Here is a 5,292-nt window from a genome sequence, read left to right as displayed (position 1 = left end):
TGTGGGAGGGGCCTAGGGCCCAGGAAGCAGGCTCGGCTGTCTGGACACCTGGGAAGGGGGAACCAAAATCAAAATGTATAAGGCAGATAGGGGCGTCCTCCCCTACCAACTCTCCTTGCTCACACCCTCAGCCTGGGACCATGAAAGCCCCAGTGTGCAAACTTGATATACTTTTTTGTACCTGCCTTTGTCTGGGAAGGTGTAGCCAATGGACCTGAAGACCAAACAACCAGGTGCAGCCTGGGGTCACCAGAGGTAACAGGGGCCACTGGAGACTCAAACAATGCCCCCCACCCCAGCATCCTGAATTCCATTCACAGGGTCCTGCTGAAGCAGGCAATCTTACAGTCCCCTCCAGTTCCCAGCAGGCTCTCTCTTTTGTGCCCACCCCCAACCAAATGGGCTGCTCCTTCCCTCGCCCACCTCAAGGATTGGAGGAAGAGATGGATCCAGTCCTGCCTGCTCCAGCCAAACCTATCCTCCCAGTACAGGGAAATTGAACCTGATTACTGGGGTAGAGGCATGGGAGAGAGTGGAGGATAAGTGAGACACACACAGACAGCCCAAAGTGGGAGAGACAGCAGCTAGAAAAGGGGAGGCAAAATCTGAAATCACAGCAGGAGGGATCCAGGTAAGATGTACAGAAGGACTTGCTGCCAGGTGAGTTCCAGCTCTGCCTCTAGAGAGCAAAGAAAGTGGAGCTGGGATGGCCAACAGGCCTGGGGCGGGGTCTGAGCCAACCTTGGTGTCCTCAGAACCCCCATATCCCAGCAGGTCCAAGTTTTGATACTATGTTTTTCAAATATTGTCTCCCCAGGCAGGCTGGCTGTTGGGTAAACGCAGCCCAGCACCAGTTGTCAGAACATATTGCTCCCTCCCGGCAAAACCCAGCGCCAATTCCCAACCCCCCCTACCCAGATACACTGGGGGTGGGGGCACCAAGAATGACAGTGTGAGCCCCATCCTCCAGGTCTGCCCTGTCTATTCTCTTTTCCCATGGGAGGCAAGACCCTAGGCCCATTTCTAGGACCCTGGAGTAGGGTGACAGGTATTGTGGCCTGTTAATCCCCTGCACTGGCTGCCATATGCTGAGGCAAGGCCCAGGATCCACATCTGTCAGGCTCCACTCAACAGACCCTGAGGCCTCCCTAGACCCACCTCCCCAGGAGCCCCGGAGCCCTTGCCTCTCCTACCAGGGCAAACCACTGGCGGTTCTTCAGACAGGAAGTGCAGCTTCAGGCCTCCTGGCCCATTCCCCAGGTGGTGCCCTCTGTGGGAACACCCTCTCCAGAGTGCCTGACACACCTCTCAAGTTGCTTCAAGATCCCCCACCCATCACAGAAGCTCCCTCCTGGGGAGACTGGCTGGGGGAGGGGAGAACAGAACCAGCCCCTCCCCCAGTCTGTTGGGGCACAAAGCTGGTGCTGACTGAATAGCAGGCTCTGGTGAGAGGGGGCAGGTAGGAGAAAGGGCTGTACAGCCACCATCACCCTCCGATACACCTGGGAGGCCCCCACTAACAGTTGTGGATATACACACGTCCACACTTGCATGCCCACACACGTCCTCACAAGCATGTGTTTGCTCAAGAACTTGACCTGCTAGTGGGGTGGGGCTCAAGGAAGCTGGGGAACACTGTCCTGGCTTGGGGAGGGCAAGATACAGTCTGGGTCCCTCAGAAACCTTTGATCCTATGTATCAGGGGGCTCAGGTTAACTCACATCCCCCCCCCACCCCAATAACCTCATTTCTTCTGCATCCGTTGTGGTGGTAACAAGGGCAGGGTCACCAAGGACAGCATTAGAGCCCCCAAGGTATCCAGGAAGGTGGAGGGGTTTGCCCCACTGGGCCCCTACAGGGACCTCTCACAATGCCCTGGCCCTTTAAAGGAGTGAATGGGGGATGATCAAGTCTGCTGGGGCTTCAGACCCAAGTCCAGGCTCCCTCTTTGGCCACGTGAGGGATGGAAAAGAGAAGAGAAGAGGGAAGGAAGAAGAGGAAGACAGGGACAGAGAGAAGGAAAGGGAGGGCACTTCCACAGCTGCTTCCCCTCTGCCAGCCCCTAGATGTATTCCACTTAGCCTCGGCCTCAGAGAAGCCCCCAGTCAGGCGAACCAGGTGGGTGGACAGAGAAGGAACAGCCACCGCCACCTGGGAGCCCACCAGGAGGAGAGCAGAGAAAGAAGGAAAGAAGCCTGGCGGGAGGGAGCAAGGGAGGGAGGCAGGCGGGAGGGAGGAGGAGAGAGGGAGGAGAGAGGGAGGGACGGAGGAGAGACGTTCGAACAAAGAACCGAGGAGCTGGGGCTGGCAAGGGGTGCAGAGAAGGGGCGGCCAGACAAGGGGGTCTGGAGGCACTTGGGGGTAGCGCAGGGGGCTAGGTGGTCGAACCGTCTGGCCTGATCCAGACCTCTCAGGCTTAGAGTGAGGTGGGGGGTGGGGGGCGGTGAGCAGCTTGCCTCAGAGAAGGGAGGTTAGCTCCTCAGAGCTGAGAACTGCCTGGATGGAAGGGAGGCAGGAGCAGGGGCTGCGGGGGAACACGGGATGGAATTATTAACAGCACCCCAGCCCTAAGATATCCCCTCTACCCCCAAGCAGGCCACAGATCCTTTCTGGCTCCTTGGCTTCCCCCTCCCCCAACACCCATGGACCAGGAAGCAGAGCTACACCACCACAGCTGGGATTGAAACCCCCCTTTCATGGTCAGGGGTTTCCCAGTCAAGGTCACCTGGGCTCAATTTCATCCTCCCCCTCAAGGTATGCCTGACAGAGCATGGGGGGCACTGAGGCTAGGCTGCTGGCCTTCTCTCCCCCAACCCTAGCACTTCCGGGCTTGGCTCCTTCAGAACTGAGGGGCAGCAGCAGGGGTAGGCTTGCCTGGTGCCCTTGCCTTCCAGCACACCTTACCCTATGGGTTTAGGCACACTTCCTGTGCAGCCTCAGAAGAGGCCCCAGCTCTATCCGACTCCCTGGGCTGGGATGAGCCTCCCAACCCCTGAATACAGTTTCCCCTGTCTCTGCAACTAGGACAGGGGCTCCTGGGAAACAACCTGGGTGAATTCAGGAGAACTGTAGCCCACAACCTGGCCCAGCTCCAGGGTGGACACACCAGTGCCTTCAGGTAATCCCCCTCCCCCAGGTGTTCATGGGCTGGTGTTCTCAACACAGTTATCTCAAGAACTGTAAGTTATTTAAGCAGCCAGCCCCTCAGCCTTAGCTCCAGCTGACCCATCCTGCCAGCCCTGCCTCACTCCTGGGCTACCTTGACACTCTCTGGTCCCACTTGCTCTACCAAGCTCCTAGTGTCCCCTGCCCATTTCACCACTGGGGCCCCAGCCTGCCCAAATGGAAGGGCTTAACAGGCTCTCCTACCTCACCTACAGTCCACAACCAGGTCCCTAATTCAAGCAAGATTCCCTGCTGGAAAAGCAAATCCAAGCTGGCAGCTGGGGGTCAAGGGGCTAGCACAGGGTTCGGAGAAAAGCTTCAGGGCTGGAGGTCCTCCTGCCTTGCTGATCTGGGGGACCCTCCACGTGGGGTCTGCCAGTACAGCGCTTCCCTTACAGCAGATGATCTGGATCAGGACACTGAGGCAGAACAGGCGCACCTAAGGGGAAGATCGCTGCCTGAGGCGTTAGTGGGAAAGAGCTGACCCAGGAGAAGGGGTATCTGCTCCAGGAACGTGGGGGGTGCTTGGGAGCACCCACCCACTCAGAATCTTATGATTAAAAAGTTGCTTTGCACACTGGTGACCCCGCAGGACACACCAACCATACATCTCTATGTCGCACCGATGATAAGGGAACAGGCAGCCCGGACAGGTACGGCGCCCACTCCAGTCGTATCTCCCCTGCATCCTCAGGAAGCCCGCAGCCTCTCCGATCCCCGCGCCCCGGACACTTCCGCAGAGTTGCAATGCCCCAGGTCCCAGAGGGATCACGGGGTGGCCCGACACCCTGCCCGCTCCCTCCCGGTTCCCGCCGCACTCACCTCCTCCGCGGCGGCGGGGCCTGGGCTCCCGGGCGGCGGGGGCGGCGGCAGAGCGGCTCCCGGTTGGGCCGGCCGGCGCTAGCGGCCCCCCGGGGCCATGGCCCTGCCCGCGCCCTCTCGCCGCTGTGCCTGAGCCGGGGTCGACGCCGCGGCCCGGGTTTTAACGGGTTCTGTGGGCTTCGGGCGCGTCAGCAGCCGAGGCCCCGGGCCCCAGCCCGGGCCATGGGAAGGCTCAGGGGCGCTCGGGGCCGCCTCCCCCCGGGTGGGCTGCGGGCGCCCCCTGGCCGGCGCGCCGAGGGCGCATTCCCCGGCGCGGGGCGCGGGCGACGGCGCGCGCTCGGCTTAGGGGAGCTGCGCTTGGCTCGGCCCGGTGGTGCTCGCCTGCTTGCTGAACTGGGGCCGGGCGGCCGCTCTGGGCTGCGCCGCTCCTCGCGACGCGCCCTGGCCCTGTGCTGCACTCGGCGCTCGCCGGACCGCGGCCGTTCGCTCGCTCGCTCGCTCTGGTCTCGCGGCCGCCGGCGGGACGGGGCGCTCGGAGCCGCGCGGGGAGCGCCGGCAATTGGCCGCCCGTGGGCGACATTTGCATAGCGCGGCCCCGCCCCGCCCGCCCCGCCCGGCCCCACCCCCGGGGCGGGACCCGCCCGGCCGCCGCCCCGCCCCCGCTCCACCTGTCCGCGGGCTGGGCCCGGGGCTCCCGGGCTGTGGGGCAGCCCGCGCCAGGGGAGACTAATCTGCACCCCGCGCCCCCGCCCTGGCTTCGCGGGCGGCGCCCCCGCCCCGCCCTGGCTTTGTCTCTCCGTGGATACACCGTGCACACCGCGTCTGGTGTTTACTCGGGCACTCAACTCCCTGGCGGGAAGGGCGGGCGCGCCGGGGAGCAAGGAGCCTGCGCTCACCTGCTCACCCCCTGCCGTGTCACTCCTTCCCACTTGCTGCGGGCCGCGCCTGGCCCCGCGCGTGAGTCCCACAGCTTAGGACCCAGGACTGCCCCAGCCGCTCAGCAGGTGGCGGTGCAGCCCCTGGGACGACTGGCATCGCTGGACCTGCTCGCTGCCTCCAGCCCAGGCCAGGTCAGCAACCCAGCCTCACGGCTCTGTCCACTCACTCAAGGGCTCCCTGTGATTCCCCAACGTCCAGCCCTATTTCAAGCCAGCAGCCCGATGCATCCATCCCTTACAGTTCCATACTCCTAGAGAAGCCAGATAGGCTGGGTGGGCCTCCTCTCCTAAAAGGGATATTTGCTTTCAAATGGCCTCGTGATGACCCCAGGACCCAGCAACTGAGCCAGAGGCCTACCCTGATCCC

The sequence above is a fragment of the Lynx rufus genome, unplaced genomic scaffold (genome assembly GCF_022079265.1).
Source record: "Lynx rufus isolate CCGP_SWC_20201006 ecotype Redwood Valley unplaced genomic scaffold, mLynRuf1.p SCAF_4, whole genome shotgun sequence".
Classification (NCBI taxonomy): Eukaryota; Metazoa; Chordata; class Mammalia; order Carnivora; family Felidae; genus Lynx; species Lynx rufus.
Note: the sequence above shows the minus strand (reverse complement) of the source record.